The sequence below is a fragment of the Xenopus laevis genome, chromosome 8L, assembly GCF_017654675.1.
Source record: "Xenopus laevis strain J_2021 chromosome 8L, Xenopus_laevis_v10.1, whole genome shotgun sequence".
NCBI classification, from domain to species: Eukaryota; Metazoa; Chordata; class Amphibia; order Anura; family Pipidae; genus Xenopus; species Xenopus laevis.
Window position 1 is genome coordinate 4,688,005 of NC_054385.1, and position 19,385 is coordinate 4,707,389.

Sequence of the window (19,385 nt, forward strand, 5' to 3'; positions counted from 1 at the left end):
GAAAGACCCCTTCTCCAGAAAGCATTTTTGGAAAACAGATCCCATACCTTTAGTTGCATTTATATAAATTATCCAGGAGCATATGTAGCTAAAAGGGTTTTGACACCGGGTATTCATTTGTAAATATGTTTTTCTTCCTTTTCCTGCTATAACAGCCTCTACTGTTGTGGAAAGCTTTCAACTTGATGCTGGAACATTGTTTTCCGGATTTGGCCCTGCACATGGGTGGCCAAATCGTGCCCAAATCTTCTTGTTTGGCGAGGTCTGGCCTAGCTTTAGATTTCATGTTGCCAAAAGACACTTCAGTGCCCTACTCAGACATCTCACCCTAAATGACCTTCAGTCTGCTCTCCCCATCCATTTCTGTGGACCCCCATTGGGGTATATATATATATATATATATATAGTAACTTGGTAACGTAGGTTGATAAAATACCAAAGTCTGTCAAGTTCAACCTTTTATATCTCTCTATTTAATCCAGAAAACCCATCTGAAGTCTTTCCAATTTGCCTCAAAAGGGGAAAAACTCCTTCCTGGCTCCAAGAGTTCAGTTGGACCAGTCCCTGGATCAACTCTGTACAAGCATCAAATCAAGTTTAAGGATACCTGATACCCCAGGTCTACTCTTAGCAGAAAACTGCACCGGCCTAGGGCACTTGCAAGAGAGTGATCCTCTTCTTTCCTTTCTTCAAACTTTAGATGCATGCACAGTAGAGTGAAAAAGCCAGCCTTTAACTCTACTACAAATGCACACCTGTGCAAAGTAGGGTGGATGGCTTGCAAGTCCCCTAGCTGGGGCTGGTGCAGTTTTCTGCTAACAGGAACACGGGCCTGGGGTATCAGGAAAATCATTACAATCCTTGGGGGTGCCCTAACATTTGGCACCCCCCTTGGATTGAATCTCCTTCAACATTAAATCCCTCTCTTTTCTAGCTCCCTCTCTGTGCGCAGTATTGCTCTAGGTCTAGTAACCCATAGCAACCAGCTGGTAGTATTCAGTTATAAGCAAATGGTTAATGGTTAATGCAGGGGCAACCTTTTTATTAAATTTCATTTTTGGGAGTGTGATGAGCTGATGCTGTGGCTGGAAAATAGGGTGACCAGTAAATGAGGGGCACCACCTGCCTTCAACTAATGAAGGACGAGGGAAGGGGAAAAAAAGCCAACAAGCCTTAGATTTATTGGAAGTAAAGCAACAGGAACTGTCCTTCAATGGACTTAAACCTGAGCATGTGGGATTGTGTATTGACCCCTTCTCAGTGATTGTTGAGGAGGGGGCTTTCATAAGAAAATGCTGTTGGACATTGGACTTAATTGACCATAATCAGTAAGGGACAGTACAGAGGTATTCGATCCCGCAAAGTCCAGGAGGATAAAAGTTTTTTGTATATTGAAGCAAAAATGTACACCTTCCGTTGCACTGAACTGAATCACTAAACAGATTATTTTAGCAGGCCAATACACAGCACGTTTCCTTATAGAGAATAGCCATCTGTTTTGCAAGGTCCTAAGCGCCGTGAACTGAATAACAAAATAACATGCAAGAACCAATGACATGAATCCCAGCAAGTGGGCAAAGCCAATTCCAAATGCTACAGTATCAGTGCTCTGCAGATATTATTATTATACGTCTGGCCTGGGGTGATTTCAGCTAAGGCAAAAGGGACCTATAAACACAAAAAAATTCAAATTAAATTCCTTTTGCTTCCATTGACTCTTAACATTCATCCATTAATGTAGGTTTAATGGAATTTTAGCAGCACTTTTTAAAATCGCATGTCAAAAGGTGTCATCTTCATAAAGAGATGCATCTTAGAATACATATGTATACAATTTCCTGCACTTTTAATTTTAAACGGAAGGGAAATGGTATGTGAAATATATAATATCCCTCCGACTCGCCTCCGTTTAAGCTGCCATATAAAAGCAGGTAATTGGTTTGGAACATAAAACGTTTCTCCATAAACCAGTGGCTTTTTAGAGTCTGCTAACTTAAGTAAATATGCGCAGTTCTCACTTTAGCCGTTGTAACAAAGAGTATATATATTGCTTACTAAGTAAACCTCTAAGCGCTGGAGCTTACAGTATAAAGTGCAGAGGAAAAACTGACACATGAGGCTGTCGGCAAGAATTAGTGATGATTCCTTGTGGTATGTCGGCTTGTGATAACGCAAGGTGCATCAAAGAGGCTTCTTTGAACAGGTGGATCTTCTGGGAGCATTCGGTGTTCTACAAAGAAAGAAAGAGTGTGATAGTTTGCTCTTACAACAGTAGCTTGTGTGGTCCCATCATGCTTGGGCATTGCAACCATTGTGCTACAGCTGTTTTCAAAAACGTTACTGAATGCAGAAATTAAAGGCCACTTAAAGGAGACCTAATGTCTAACTAAAGAAGTAGGCATAAATGTTTTACATTATCTTTTGTGCTTCTGTACCAGCCCAAGGCAACCACAGCCCGTTAGCAGTAAAGATCTGTGTCTCCAAAGATGCCACAGTAGCTCCCCATCTTCTTTTCTGCTGATTTACTGCACATGCTCTGTGCTGCTGTCACTTACTGAGCTTAGGGACCCACTCACAATATACAGTACACATAGAATAGAAATGTCACAATATAAGGCTGATTAGTAATTAATACACATAATTACTACATGGCAGCACAGAAACCAGTGCAATTAGCATCAGAATTTAATAATCAGCAAACTAACAGATAGATAGATAGGCTGATGATAGATAGACAGACAGACAGACAGACAGATAGAGTGACAGATAGAGAGATAGATAGATAGATAGATAGATAGATAGATAGATAGATAGATAGATAGTGAATAGGTAGATAGAGAGAGAGAGTGACAGACAGAGAGATAGATAGATACAGTAGATGATAGATAGATGGATAAACAGATCTATAATATATATCTATGAATGATAGATAGATAGATAGACAGACAGACAGACAGACAGACAGACAGACAGACAGAGAGAGTGACAGATAGACAGAGAGATAGACAGATAGATAGACAGAGAGAAAGATAGAGAGACGATAGATAGAGAGATATCTAGACAGACAGTGATTTAGAAAGAGAGATAAACGATAGATTGATAGATAGAGAGATAGATAGATAGACAGACAGACAGAGAGAGTGACAGATAGATAGAGAGATAGATAGACGATAGATACATAGATAGATAGACAGAGAGAAAGCTAGAGAGACGATAGATAGAGAGATATCTAGACAGACAGTGAGTTAGAAAGAGAGATAGACAATAGATTGATAGATAGAGAGAGAGAGAGATAGATAGACACCAGGGGACCACCCAAAAAACTTAGACCAAGGGCCCACTCTCAGTATTATTATTTTTCCTCTCCTCACTCAACCTCTATTCTCTTCTCTCTAGTGTCTATTTCGCTGGCGAAAATTCACACGCAGTGACAATGAAACGGACGCCCATTGACTTTAATGTGCGTCAGAAGTCGCCGGAGTCGGAATTGTCACCAGGGTCAATTTTGACGCCCATGGATTGTTGCCGGCGCCAAAGTTCGTGTTTCGCGATTTTCACTGCAAATTCACGAATTTCACGGCAAATTCACAAATTTCATGGCGGAGATAGATGCGACAAATTCACCCATCACTATTCCTGATTACTATATATATATATATATGTATGCTTGCCTTTAGTCTCCCAGTTCCCCTGAAAAAAATTGCTATAAATCAGACCTTTTATTTTTACCATTTTCAGAGCACAGATGAAACAAATCCATTTCCAGGCACTTCAGCATCACTGGGAACATTGTGTTACATTCTGCGCTTGTTTGTGTAAAGGGCAGGGTTTTTTTTTTTAATCGCTGCGAAAATAATTCTAAAAACAGCGTTGTCTGCCGCGTATCGATTCACGTAAAAATAATAGCTTCTCGCCTCCCATCTCTCAAAAATACTGCTTTGTCCTTATCACACTGAGTTTCAAATTAGATATGAGGATTGTGGGTAAAGAATGGAGAGCAGATTTAATCGTAGGGCAGGTGTAAGATTTCAACTCGGTAGTTACGGCTGCATTACAGGCAATGGCAAACATCTCGAGTGGCTGCACTTTCACTTGTTTGTAGTCTGTAATGTAGGAATAAAGAAACACAGGTGGGAATTTATTTTAATATGAACATTTGTATTCATATTTTGCGGCTGTGTGCTCTGGTAGCACTCTCTCTCCAAATGGAAAGTTACAGACAGAACAGAGTAATAACGGTTTGGGCTCTACTGTCAGTTTGCCATGTAAAGTGGACAGGTACCAGGTCAATTGATGACCTCATAAGTGCACAGACTCAGGTCATCAGCTGATCAATCATTTTCCATTCTGATTAGCCCTGTCCCTTTTAAAGGAGAAGGAAAGGTTTTAGACTAAGTTTATCAGAAAGGTCGATATAAACAGGGCCGGATTTACATAGTGGGCCCCCCAAGGCCCACTGCCGTTCGTCGCCCCTCTCCCCTCCAGGGGGACAGGAGCAATGGGGATTGGCGCATGGGAATTTTAAAAAATGGTTGTATATCCAGCGCATCCCCAGTGTTTTTGAACCAATGTGGGTATGGTTGGGCAGCATGCCGCCACCCTAGGCCCGGGCCTAGGTGGCCTTTCCACAAATCCGGGCCTGGATATAAATACTCTGTCAAAAGAAACACCACATTTCTTTCCTTCTATTGTGTACTCACGGGCTTCTGTATCAGACTTCCTGTTTTCAGCTTAAACCTCCAGGGCTAGGGCTTGAGCATGCTCAGTTTACTTGTAACTAACTCGTTATAGTGAAACTTGCTTGGCGGCGGGTACACAATGCACAGGGTATCCCTGCAGTATCCGCTGTTCACTGACACCTTTGGGGCTTTCTGCTGCAGAAAACACAAGGAAAAGTGCGTGACAACAACAAGTCCATAAACGTGGTACCGGCAAGGATAAAGAGGAGACGTGGTTGAGAATCAGGCAAAGAGTTCAAGGTGGGTGGCAATAATCGTAGTCAAAAGTCAGACGGGAGTCAAAAAACAGGAATTCAGATCACAACAAATGCTTGGAGAAGATAAGGAAGCAGAGCTGTCCGGCACTCAAACGGATCCACAGGACCAGAGATATTCAGTTAAAAGATATTTTTATTAGTAGAAAAATTAAAAATATATCTGCATCTCCATCCACCCTACGCGTGGAGCCCATGACTAAGCACCCCAAAAGGTGTGAAACGCGTATGGTGGATGGAGATGCAAATATATTTTTAATTTTTCTAATAATAAAAATATCTTTTAACTGAATATCTCTGGTCTTGTGGATCCGGACAGCTCTGCTTCCTTATCTTCTGCTGTACCACTCCCTAAAGCTGGGGGTCTGGGGCTGGTGCACCCGGACCACTTTCACTGTATGGTGAGTTACTTTACATTTAATTCTGGAGCACCTTGTTCTCCTTTACACATTTGAACAGTAAAACTGGAACCAACTTGGGCACTATCAAAATAGAGGACTGGCCCTTTAAGGGGAGTTTGGCGCCAAAAATGACATCATGACGCCCAGCTTCAAAACGTGGGTGTCACAACTCTGGGCATCCACTGCAGAGAAAGGACACCAGCGTCAACCAGCCCTGGTGCGCAGGGAGGGAGGAGACCGGGAGGACCTCCCGGCGCATCTCACATTGCTCCCCTTCCTCCTCCCCTCCCTGCTGTAATCTGAGCTCAGAGCTATGAGCAAGCAGGGAGAGACTCAGGCAGGAAGTGATGTCACAGCAAGCTCTAATATGGCAGTTGGTATCCTAAGCAAACAGATAAAGTGCCTAGAGCTGTTTAATAGCATTTTAAAGAATAAAAATGGTGTTGTAGCTTGCACTGCTTTGGCTAATCAATTGGCAATAAACTGCCTTGGTAGCTTTCCTTCTCCTTTAACAAATTACAGTTTCTGGCAAAAAAAGCAACAGTAGAACCCCATTGTATGTTTTTCAGGGGACCAGAAAAAAATTGTGTAAAATCCAGGAAAATATAAAATCAATGAAATGGATTATGCATTATATTTTGGTGGGACCACAAAAAACGGCGTGAAATTCAAGAAAATCAGGGGATGTAAAACTGAGGTTTCACCATTAAACTCCATCTACAAGACCTGCAATACTCACAGGGTCGTTGAGATTTATATGTTTGTATTTCATCAGTGGGACAGAGTGAATGTGTTAAATAGTGTCTGATATAAAAGGGATATCTTCTTTATTTTTTCATGTGCCCTTTCTGTTTCAGGAGTGTGTATAAAAAAACTGCAGCAACATTCTGTGTTCTTAGGCAAAGAAAATGTAAATATGTTTTTCCTCGCAAGGCGATGGAACGCATCAAAGAGTTTACTATCTATAAAGCCAAACCCCTGGGCATTCTATCTCTTGATTCTGTTCTCCCGTCTGTAGACTCCACAATGTGCTTCCCAAAATCCAACTTGCAGAATTAACTTTAACTTTTTATTTTTATATATATATATATATATATATACATTTTGTTATTTACAGTAGTAGAATAATTTTCATTCTCTTTTTATTGTTTGGGTTAAAAAAAAAAGAAGAGCAACAGTTTTCTGGTATAATGTTATTATAATATGTGTGTGTGAGCGTTGCTTCGCATTTTCAAGCAGAAACTGCCTGCCCCATGGAAATGAATGAGAGGGGGTTCTTATGTTTTCCAGCTCCCACATGAAATGGAATTTACTTGGGTGATAAAACACCCTAAATTGGGGAATCGGGTGACTCGTAATGCCCCCCAATGCTGCCTCTGAAGATCGCTCCGAACCCTACATCCATATTGTCACATCCCTCCTCCTTCCGCCAGTTGCTTGCTTGTTCACATTCCCCGCCAGTGGGAAATTCACAGTCCCCACTCCAGATTGACTCCCCACCTTTTTGCACCCTAGTCACTCCACCTCTGCAGCGTACCTGTATTTCCATTTCTGACATTAAAGGAGAACTAAAGCTTAACTAAAGAAACACGGGTAGAAATGTTGTAGACAAATACAAGAGGTCCTCTGCACTCAACCAATATAGTTGAAGGAGAATTAAGTCCCCACTGGCCCCCCTCCCTGCCTACCCCTCTGCACACTCTTACCCCTGAATTCTGACCCCTCTAGAAATAGCGACCGTATATGCGGTTCTCCTTTAAGACAATTTGTTCATACAGCTACTAAAAAAATCCCTACCCTTTAAACAAAAAGGCGCACATGCGCACACATCGATCCCTCAGTGCGCATGCGTACAAGGCGCCCCATCGGTGCGCATGAGCTAGCGTTAGCCACTTCACTTAAATCTGCCCCTTAGTTGGATCAAGTACAAGCTACTGTTTTATCATTACAGTGAAAAAAGAAATTATTTTAAAATATTAGAATTATTTGATTAAAACGGAGTCTATGGGAGATGGTCTTCCTGTAATTTTGGAGCTTTCTGGATAACAGGTTTCCGGATAATGGATTCCATACCTGTATTGGCAAAATTGGGTCTCTCCCTAGACACCACTAGTTTTTTTTTTATTCTCACCTCTTTACCTACTCATGTTCATAAAAACTTTCTTGTGGGATTGCTTGTTCTCTTCTTCTTTAAACAGCAGTTTTTTGTTGCCACTCTAGTAGATATTGTCTGCCCATGAGTCTTACTTAGGTCCCAAGGTATATGGTGTGGTTGCTCCATATATGTATATATTCAGTATATATATATATATATATATATATATATATATATATATATATATATATATATACACATACCGTATATATATATATATATATATACCGTATATATATATATATATAAATACATGCACCAAATCCATACCTCTAACTTATTCCCGTTTCTAACTTATGTGGCTTTTGGCAGAGAGACCAGAACAGCCACAGCAGGAGATAAGATACCTTTGTAACAATTTCTAGATAAGCAAATAAGTAATTGTAACAAGATAAAATAACAGGTCCCCTGGGAAAAGTTAGACTTACAGCTTAAAGGGCAATTCACCTTCATTAGCAAAAGTGTAATAACTGAAAAGAAAAACACAGAAATATGTTCAAACTTTCATAACCTGCCAAATTTTGTAAAATTAACATGGTAATTAGGGTGTGTGGTCACAAAACGGGTGTGGTCAACTCATTTTTGCCACGCTACGCACAACAACTCTTTTGTCCCTCTTTTTATTTCCTAAATGTTGGGAGGTATGCCGAATCCAGGATTGGATTCAGGATTTGGATTCGGCTGAATCCTTCTGCCCGGCCAACCGAATCCTAATTTGCATATGCAAATTAGGGGCGGGGAGGGAAATTACATAACTTTTTGTCACAAAACAAGGAAGTAAGAATTTTTTTTCCCCTTCCCACTCCTAATTTGCATATGCAAATTAGGATTCGGTTCGGTATTCAGCCGAATCTTTCGCAAAGGATTCAGGGGTGGATTCGGTGCATCCCTAATATATATATATATATATATATATATATATATATATATATATGTACAGTATGCACCATTTTCTAGTTCATATGATAAAATTAATTCCTAGCAAAATAATTACGCTAGTGTCGCTGCACCTAGAGTGTAGGTTTGTGTAGTAATCAAATGTAGTTTTTTTTCTGAATCTGCACAGAAGCTTACACCTTACAACACATCTTCCCAAACTGTGTGGCTGCTTGTCAGTATTCTCCGGACTTTCTTTCCTTTACTGCACACTTTTCTGCAATTATAGAAGTTGCATTTGTGAAGCAGCATCTCCTTCTTGCTTAATTATCCTCATCAGGACGAGCTAGATTTCTTCCCTTAATGCGACTTTCTTACCTTTCGTACGACTCCTTACTTGCTTATTATAGTACCGTCTCAGCATAAACAGTTCATTTCCAGCATGGAAGCTGAGAATTTATGATGTAGTTATTTCCAAATTAGGCTATTAGGAGATTTTTTTGCTGCCAGCAGCAATTAATGATTTGGAGCCTGGTCGTTTCTCGAGGCACAGAATAAAAAAAAAATATCCCACCAAATATAGTACCTGGCGGCAAGAGACTGGATATTAATACTGGGGCGAGGGATTTTTTTTTTTTTTGATGAATTGCGTTTTTTTCAGATGGGAAAATGTCACAAGCGCCCGAAGTTAGCAGCAAACGACGAAATAAAATAATTAGCATCGGGAGTACGTTTGATCAAAACGTGGATTGATTCTGTTATTTGATTGCTCGCAATTTATATGCACTTGTGCACACGCGCTGCTGAAATCCAGATCCATACTAAGCAGGGAAAAAGCCTCCACACTAGTGATGCGCGGGTCGGGCGGGTTCGGGTCGACCTCGCACTGCTCCTCGCGGGTGGCCGGCTTCTGGGTGCCGGTTTTATAGTCTGCGTCTGCTCGCCCAGCCCCTTTTGTGACGTCATTGTGACATCATTGGCGGGGCAGGTCGGTGCGGGTCTATAAAAGGACCCCGGGAGCACGGGCACGGGTTGGAGCAGGGCGGGTTAGGATCAGGTGTGGGTCAGGAAAACCCTGACCCGCACATCACTAATCCACACACCCCAACATCTATTTTATGTGCAGAAAATTTCAATATCCATAAACCACCGGGGCATAAAGGGGCCCGTTTATTGAACCTCTATTTTTTACTGGGGTAATACAGGTATGGCATCCGTTTTCTTGAAACCTGTTACCCAGAAAGCTCCAAATTACGAAAAGGACTCAATTTTATCCAAATAATCCAAATTTTTTTAAAAATTATTTCCATTTTCTGTGTAATAATAAAACTTGTACTTGATCCCAACTAAGATATAATTAATCCTTATTGGAAGCAAAACCAGTCTATTGGGTTTATTTCATGTTTAAATGATTCTCTATGAAGATCCAAATTATGGAAAGATCCCTTATCCGGAAAAGCCCCAGGTCCCAAGCATTCTGGATAACAGTTCCCATACCTGTACTTGAATTTTTCACGGAAAAAAAAAATCTAATTTTTAGAGATTTATCATACCCCAAAACTGCGAAAAATCCGAATCCGAAAATACGCCACCTCAAACCTGTCGAGGTCATGTAGAAGTCAATGGCAGATGCCCCTGAAGTTGTTTCTTGACACTGTGATCTGCGATGGATAATCCAAAAAAGAGTCAGGGTTTCCTCTGATAATCCAAAAGAGTCCAAAAAGTAGATTTTTTTTCACAATGAAAATTTGATAAAATTGCTTTTTTCGGGGCATCAATCATACGATACGAATTGACCTTTGATTTTGTCGAGAAAATTTTTTGATAAATGAGTTAAGTTCTTGGAAGGGGATTTGGTCGGCTTTGTTATCATAAAAAAATTAGATTTATTCGAGTTTTAGTAAATACACCCCTAAATGTTTCTATTGCTTTTATTTCAATACTCTTTCAATATATTTAAAGGGGACAGAAACCTCAAATTATGTTTTGTCATACTTTGTAACAGCTCTGTTAAAAGGGGTTGGTCACCTATTAGTAAGTATGTTATAGAATGGCTTATTCTAAGCAACTTTTCAACTGGTCCTTGTTTTTTTCTTTTCTCTTATAGTTTTTGAATTATTTGCCTTCTTCTTCTGATTATTTTGGACCCTAGCAACCAGGTTCCCAAAACTGCAAACTGGAGAGTTGCTGAATAAAAAGCTAAATAAGTCAAAAACCATGATAAAAAAAAAAGAAAACCAATTGCAAATTGTCTCAGAATATCCCTCTGTACATTATACTAAATGAACTCAAAGATGAACAACCTCTCTAAATGAAATTGATGTAGACAGTGATATTGTGATACAATTTGCAATTGGGTTTCTTTTATTATTATTTGTGGTTTTTGAGTTTTTTTAGCAGCTCTACAGTTTGCAATTTCAACCATCTGGTTGCTAGGGTCCAAATTCCCCTAGCAACCATGCATTGGTTTGAATAAGAGACTGGAATATGAATAGAAAGATGAGTAATAAAAAGTAACAATAACAATATATTTGTAGCCTTACAGAGCATTTTAGTGATTATTCAGTGACCCCCTAGTTGAAAGCTGGAAAGAGTCAGAAGGCACTAAATTCAAAAACTACAAAAAAAGAAAACACGAAAGCTAATGTAATAGTTGCTTAGAATTAGCCATATTAAAATTAAAATTAAAAAAAGGGGAACCATCCCCAGCTGACTTCTGGTACATTGTTTCTAAAGTCAGAAGCAGCAGTGCAGAGAACATGAAGGGGCTGGCAGCTGTATTATACATGATATATATATAATACACAAAAGCCATGAATATCCTGTAAATTATATCCTTATAAACGGTGAGTTCTGATGTCATCAGTTATAAACGGTGAGTTCTGATGTCATTTCTGTCACATGACTCATTGAAATTTGTGTATTATAATAAATAAAGTACCCCCAGTTGTAAAATATGAGGATATTAGAAGTTACCTCGGAGTTCCATGACCTGTATAAAAACACTCGGCCTTCGGCCTCGTGTTTTTATATGGTCATGAAACTCCTTGGTAACTTATAATATCCTTATATTTTACAAGAGGGGGTACTTTATTCACTATATATTGGATGTCAGGGGAAACGCTACTTCCATTCTAGGCAATGGGAACGCTGAAATGCAAGATGAGCCTAATTTTAGTCGCAGTTAAAGGCATAAAACTCTATTGTTTTCATATTAGCGTTGGTTAACTTTTATGCCCTCTGTTTTGGCAGCACGTTTTTAAATGAAAGCAGCAGCTGAAAACGGCGTTAAATACGCGAAAATCATTCACACTGTTTTCCTTCTAATTTGATTTGTATTATGTTCGCTTTGGTGCAACGGCTGAATGCTTTTGCTAGGAGGAATTCTAGTGCCGATATCCCTAGGACTGGATACCTCCCAACATTTTGGAAATAAGGGACAGTGTTGACCACGCCCATTTTTGTGGCCACACCCCCTAATTACCTCGTTCATGTTAAACAATTTGGCAGGTTATGAAAGTTTGAACACATTACAGTTTTGCTAATGACGGTGAATTGCCCTTTAAAGCTGCGAGTCACCGTTTCCCCAAGAGACTTGCTTATCTTAAATTGTTACAATTGTTTCTTTTTCTTATCTTAAATTTTTACAAATGTATGTGCACCTGCCACGTATTCTGGGCTCTCTACCAAAAGCCAATAAAGTTAGAAACGTTGTATCTATTTCTGGCTGTTCAGTGCAGGAGATCAAAGAGAAAGTCGGAACATTTCAGTATCAATCCGGGACTGTTGGTTGAGCTGTCCAAATCAGGACTGTCCCATGAAAAAAGGAACATTGGGGAGGTATGGGCATATAGCAAAATCTGCTGGGAGCATTTCCGCTTTCTATTTTTACCCAAATTCTTATAATCAATCTATAGGGGCATTTATGGAGGACCCGAACAGCAGAACAAGAGCATTAATAGTCACAAGTGGGCGCTCCTACGTCTCATGCCGAGAGCATCATTTCATTGGTGGGTGCAGGTAAGTCTTCTACCCCTCCCTAATGTAAATGGTTGTCAATGATTACATATGTGTTGAAATGACAGTTGTGCTATTTACACAGTCTACAAACCCCACTACCTTGCTATGCATTGTATTTTTTACTTTGACTAAATTCACAGTATTTTTTGTGGTTTTTTTATACTTAATAAATCTCGAATATTTCGAGCTTTTAACAGGAAAAACCACACATTTATTTTTAGAGATTCGGGGGAGAAATAGAAATTCATTTGTTAGTAAATCGGCATCTAAAGAATGTGAATTCTGATCACTTCTATCATACTTCTTATATGCCAAGCAAACTACACCTGTCCCACTACAGGCAAGGAAACCTTAGGCAAACTGCACCTGCCCAGTTGCAAAAGCAACCAATCAGCAATTAGATTTGAGCTGAATACTTAGCAAATGAAAGTACAGAACTGATTCGTTGCTATGGGGAAGTTCACCTATGCTGCAATATCAGGCCCGACGTTTGCTCCCAGTGACTGGATTTTAAACTGATGCTCAAAAATAATAAAACAAAGGTTTCATAATATTTATTTGAATGTCTGTTTGTGAAAATAAATTAGGGTATGGTTAGTACACACCTGTATTTCATAGTGATTGGACAGCTTCACGAGAGGCGGGGATATTCATTCTTATTGGTGATATTTGGCCAGGCCTGTGTGGCTGTATACACACTATGTGCAAGCAGAAGGAGGCAGCTTGACAATATCAGTACCGTAACTAGAGGGGGGCGGGCCCTAGTGCGTGACGCGCAGCTGGGCCCCGCCCCCCTCTGTACAGCCCGCATTTCAGTGGCGGTCAGGCTGCCAGGGGTCCCTGAGGGGGTGCGGGCCCTGGCTCACTCGCACCCCCTGCTCCCCCGGTAGTTCCGCCACTGGACAATATTCTAGAATAGATACATAATGGCAACCTGGACTTGGGGCCTGAGGCCCACAGGGGCCGCTATTTCAGAGGCCCCCACACCCCCCAGCCACAAACTAGAGTCCTGTGCGGAACCAATTTGTTAAACCGACCCGCAACCCGGACCCGCAACCCACATACTTACCCACTTGGAGTCGCTGCCCGACCCAACCTGCAAGTACCTTATCCGCAACCCGATTCGCGACCCGCTGACCATCAAGACACAGGAAGTGCTGTCATTGTAAACTGGAAGTGACAGCATTAAAAGTAGGCGTGATCAGAAAAAAAGCGTAAAACTCGCTATTGAGAAGTCCCGCGACCCGCAAACACGGAGAACCACCGACCGCAGGTACAGCAGGTTTTTGCGGGTACCTGACCCACTGCAGGACTCTACCACAAACCCCGTGGGCCCACGCCCCAATTAACCCCTGACACAACTCCCCTCCACCCCCGCGAGTAACCTCCTAATATTGCTGCCAAAATCTGGCCCTCGCAGCCCCAGTCGGAAACCCCACGGGGCCTGGTCCCAACCGCATCCATCCCCCCCATCCCCCTCACTGCATACCTTACTAATCTTGCGGACGCCATCATTACTGCCCCACACAAATCTTGAAAGGTAGCGGATCTGGGCCGGCACAGTCCGAACCTGCATAATTTTTGGGGGGCATGTTTTGTGTGAGAATGAAATTAATGTTAGTGACTGTCAGTTCTGGTCAATATACAGGTATGGGATACTTTATACCCGTTATCCAGAAAGCTCTGAATTACCGAAAAGGCCGTCTCCCATAGACTCCATTTTATCCAAATAATCCAAATTAAAAAAAAAAATAATTTCCTTTTTCCCTGTAATAATAAAACAGTCGCTTGTATTTGATCCCAACTCAGATATAATTAATCCTTATTGGAGGCAAACCCAGCCTATTGGGTTTATTTTAATTTTACATGAGTATGACAATCCAAATAACTGTGAGATCCGTTATCCGGAAAACTCCAGGGGGTTTATTTATCAAACAGTGAATGAAGAGATCGCCCCACTCCTCTAGAGTGAAATTCCGCCACTCTCCATTCATTTCTATGGGATTTTGAAAGGCCTTTTTAGCAACGGATGAACTTTCACTTTCACCCATTGATAAATACTCAACAAATCTCAGAAAAATCCCATAGAAATGACCTGAGAGTGGCAGAATTTCACTCTAGAGGACTACGGTGATCTCTAATTTCACTCTTTGATAAATATACCTCTCATACCATTCAGGTCCCATGTTTAAAAATATCTGTATGCGTTGATCAGTAGGTAAGAGCATTGGGTTTATTTTGCAGCGTTAATCAGAGTTTGCCATAACAGGTGTAGAAATGTCTTCATTCCCTGCTGTTTGACGTACTGCCCAGGATGGCCCTGCTGCGCGTTACACAGAAGTTATCTTTCAGCATGTCAGTGCTTAATGTTGTTTTAATTTGGTAAAAACAGAAGGAACAATTTATCACGGATTCGCTGAAGGCTGCACACATATCCAGGTTAAATCCTACAAAGCGTCCCTACCCTGGGAGCGGGACTGTAGACATTCTCAATGCAGAATAACTTGTAAATAGGATATTTTTGGGGGGAATACATCCTATTTTTGAATTATTTGCCTTCTTCTGACTCTCTCCAGCTTTCAAATGAGGGTCACTGACCCCTTCTAAAAACCAATGCTCTTTAAGGCTACACATTTTGGGGCCGATTCACTAACTTTGAGTTTTTTTTGGGCTACTTCGACCATCGAATGGGCTACTTCGACTACGACTTCGAATCGAAGGATTCGAACTAAAAAACGTTTGACTATTCGACCATTCGATAGTCGAAGTAATGTCTCTTTAAAAAAAACTTTGACCCCCTAGTTCGCCGGAAGTCAATGTTAGCCTATGGGGAAGGTCCCCATAGGCTTGGCTAACTTTTTTTGATCGAAGGATATTCCTTCGATCGTTGGATTTAAATCCTACGAATCGTTCGATTCGAAGGATTTAATCGTTCGATTCGAAGGATTTAATCGTTCGATTCGAAGGATTTAATCGTTCGATTCGAAGGATTTAATCGTTCGATTCGAAGGATTTAATCGTTCGATCGAAGGAATTATCCTTCGATCGTTCGATCGAACTATCTGCGCTAAATCCTTCGACTTCGATATTCGAAGTCGAAGGATTTTAGTTCCTAGTCGAATATCGAGGGTTAATTAACCCTCGATATTCGACTCTAAGGGGCTGCTTCACTATGGGTCGAATATCGAGGGTTAATTAACCCTCGATATTCGACTAGGAATTGAAATCCTTCGACTTCGAATATCGAAGTACTGTCTCTTTTTAAAGAGACAGTACTTCGACTATCGAATGGTCGAATAGTCGAACGATTTTTACTTTGAATCCTTCGATTCGTAGTCGTAGTCGAAGGTCGAAGTAGCCCATTCGATGGTCGAAATAGTCCAAAAAATACTTTGAAATTCGAAGTTTTTTAACTTCGAATCCTTCACTCTAAGTTAGTGAATCGGCCCCTTAGTGAATCGGCCCCTTATTGTTATTGCTACTTTCTATTCCTCATCTTTCTATTCAGTCCCTCTCTGATTCATATTCCAGTCTCTTATTCCAATCAATGCATGGTTGCTAGAGTAATTTGGACCTTAGTAACCGGACGGCTGAAATTGCAAACTGGAGAGCTGCTGAATAAAAAGCTAAATAAGTAAAAAAACCACAAATAATAAAAAATGAAAACCAATTGTAAATTGTCTCAGAATATCGCTCTCTACTAGGGATGGGCGAATTTTTTCGCATCGTTTTGCCGAAAATGACGCCCATAGATGAATTACGCCGGCGGCGAATTTTTGGCGAAATGAAAGAGGTCAAATTCACCCATCCCGACTCTCTACATCCCTACTCTCTACATCATACTAATATACAATCTATCGATATCTCTTTCTATGTAGCCAGCCTGTTACTGAACGAGTTAATACTTATACACTTGAACAGCAAAAAGGCCATTGCTGCACACAAAGAAAATAAAATGGTATGGCAGTAATTACACAACATATGCAAATTCTTCCTTTCAAAACAACACTCTGTTAGTTAAAGGTTAACAAAACAGATTCAGCAATTCCTGCTGCTACAGAATAATTGATGCAGAACACTGAACCTTTGGAAGCTGGGAGCGGGATTCACAGAGCATAGAAATGGAAATGTATTTAAGAAATGAATTACTGCCATGCAGATGTTGCCATTGCGCTGCGCCCCTTGGCCTGGTGATAAATGTACCTGTCAGAGAGGCAGGCGCACCGGAGATGTTCAACAGTCAAAGCCAGTTTTTTTGGAAAACCCCTTTTTTTTTTTGCTAGAGGTTTAAAGGAATATTATTTAAAATTAGCAATGAATTGGGGGAAGCATCTTGCAACCCGGTGGTGTTATAAAACAGCTACATTGTGGCTCACTGCAACAGTGCAAATGTGAACATGCTGATACTTGACTGTGCCATGTAAAGCAAAGTATTGGAGCCACAGTCTTGAGTGGGAGCTCCAGGGGACACTAAAGCTGAACAGATTGTAATTGGCTATGTATTTTTAATCAAGCTAAAATTTACTTCTAATGTGGTGGTTAAGAGGGATTTCTTTTCACAATTGTTTTGCAGTATATCTCAGTAGGCTAAATGAAAAGTTCTTGCATATTATATCTATCTATCATCTATCTATCCTTTCACTATCTATCTATCTATCTATCTATCTATCTATCTATCTATCTATCTATCTATCTATCTATCTTTCTTTCTTTCTATCTATCTATCTATCTATCTATCTATCTATCTATCTATCTATAATCTATCTATCATCTATCTATCATCTATCTATCCTTTCACTATCTATCTATCTCTCTCTCTCTCTCTCTCTCTCTCTCTCTCTCTCTCTCTCTCTCTCTCTCTCTCTCTCTCTATCATCTATCTATCTATCTATCTATCTATCTATCTATCTATCTCTCTCTCTCTCTCTCTCTCTCTCTCTCTCTCTCTCTCTCTCTCTCTCTCTATCATCTATCTATCTATCTATCTATCTATCTATCTATCTATCTATCTATCTATCTCTCTCTCTCTCTCTCTCTCTCTCACTATTCTCTGTCTATCTATCTATCTATCTATCTATCTATCTATCTATCTATCTATCTATCTATCATCTATCTATTCTCTATCTATCTATCTATCTATCTAGTCTCTATCTATCTATCTATCTATCTATCTATCTATCTATCTATCTATCTATCTATCTATCTCTCTCTCTCTCTCTCTCTCTCTCTCTCTCTCTCTCTCTCTCTCTCTCTCACTATTCTCTGTCTATCTATCTATCTATCTATCTATCTATCTATCATCTATCTATCTATTCTCTATCTATCTATCTATCTATCTATCTATCTATCTATCTATTCTCTATCTATCTATCTATCTATCTATCTATCTATCTATCTATCTATCACCTATCCATCCATCCATTATCTATCTATCTATCTATCTATCTATCTATCTATCTATCTATCTATCTATCTATCTATCTATCTATCTATCTATCTCTAGATTACAGTGAAATTAGCTTAACATATATGAGTTTCTAAACCAAATATTATCTTCTAGTTGCAACCAACACACTTCTGCCATGAGTCCCTGACACATTTATCCTGCTGTCATTGGCTCTTTCCGCTGTCACCATTTTGAAGTGTGCTACAGACAAACTAATATTTCTGTAGGAATAGAACCCTGAATGGAAACCTCCACTTATCTTACACATCACCAACACCCCTTTGTAAAATGTTTATGGAAAATATGCAACTGTATATATACATGTATGGAAACTAATAGAACCCCCTCCACAAAAACACAAAGGCCCAGAGCATCATTATACGTACGAATTCAGGAATGGCCATCTCCCATAGACTCCATTTTATCCAAATAATCCAAATTTGTAAAAATGATTTCCCTTTTCTCTTTAATACGAAAACAGTTTTAGATCCCAACTAAGATATAATTAATCCTTATTGTAAGCAAAACCAGCCTATTGGCTTTATTTCATGTTTAAAATATTTTCTAGTAGACTTCATTATCCAGAAAACCCCATACCTGTATAAGTGACAGAAATCTGCTACAGGTTCAGTATATTCTAAACTGAATTTAAGTGTAACAGAGGCTTGTGATGCCATTTTAAGGTCGAAATATTGTGCTTTTGTTATATAAAATACCTTTCCTGCTGCAAGTTTGTCAGCTGCAATGTTTTGCAGTTTACTTGTCATTTAAAGTAAATCCAAAAGTATTAGCAAGCTCCTTTTAGTAGTCTATAGATTCTAACCCTACGGTGAAGAATCCAAGCTTTGGTATAGCGCCAAGCTTTCTCTTTAACAGCGGGCACAGCTAAGAATGATTGATCCCCTTTAAATGCTGCATTTGAAGGGCAAAGTACATCGTATAAAGATCCCGGCTCCCATTTGTTTTATGCCGTTTGCCAACACAGACATATGTGAGCTTGTTTATTACCTGAGATCATTCCAGAGACGAAACGAACAGAACTTTCCAGAATAGCATTAAATTAAGCATAAAACTTTGATGAATCCCTCCTGGTGTGTGCCATCTTGTATGCCCTCTACTCTTGCAGGTGCATGAATAACTCAAAACTCGAAAAAAAACTAAAAAAAAAAAAATTGTTTTGCAAAACAACATTTTCATGTATGGTACAACAGGCGGGACTGAATACTAATACTGTGCTGCCATGCTGAAATGAATTAGAAAAATGAAATGCATAAATATTTTTTAATATATTTTTTCCGGCAGTAGCAGGATCATTTTGGCTGGTGTGTTGCCAAGGGATTTGGTAATATCTGAAACCAGTTTCCTCACTATGCTATGCATGAAAAATAGAATAACTTGTCTTGTTGAGCACAGAAGGTATTGATGTTGAGGACAGACACAAGCACCTAGGCCGTATTAAGCATGAACTTCATAGTAATGGTAGGGGTCATTCGC

General features: G+C 39.9%; 1 long non-coding RNA gene across 1 annotated transcript; it reads right to left on the minus strand.

Moving 5' to 3' along the window:
- Positions 1 to 1,591: 1,591 nt before the first annotated feature.
- On the minus strand, positions 1,592 to 19,067 carry LOC121397367. The gene is made up of 3 exons (XR_005963621.1): positions 18,900 to 19,067; positions 2,085 to 2,230; positions 1,592 to 1,668 (listed from the first exon to the last, which is right to left on the minus strand). It is a non-coding gene; the product is annotated as an uncharacterized LOC121397367 (long non-coding RNA).
- Between the last annotated feature and the right edge of the window lie 318 nt (positions 19,068 to 19,385).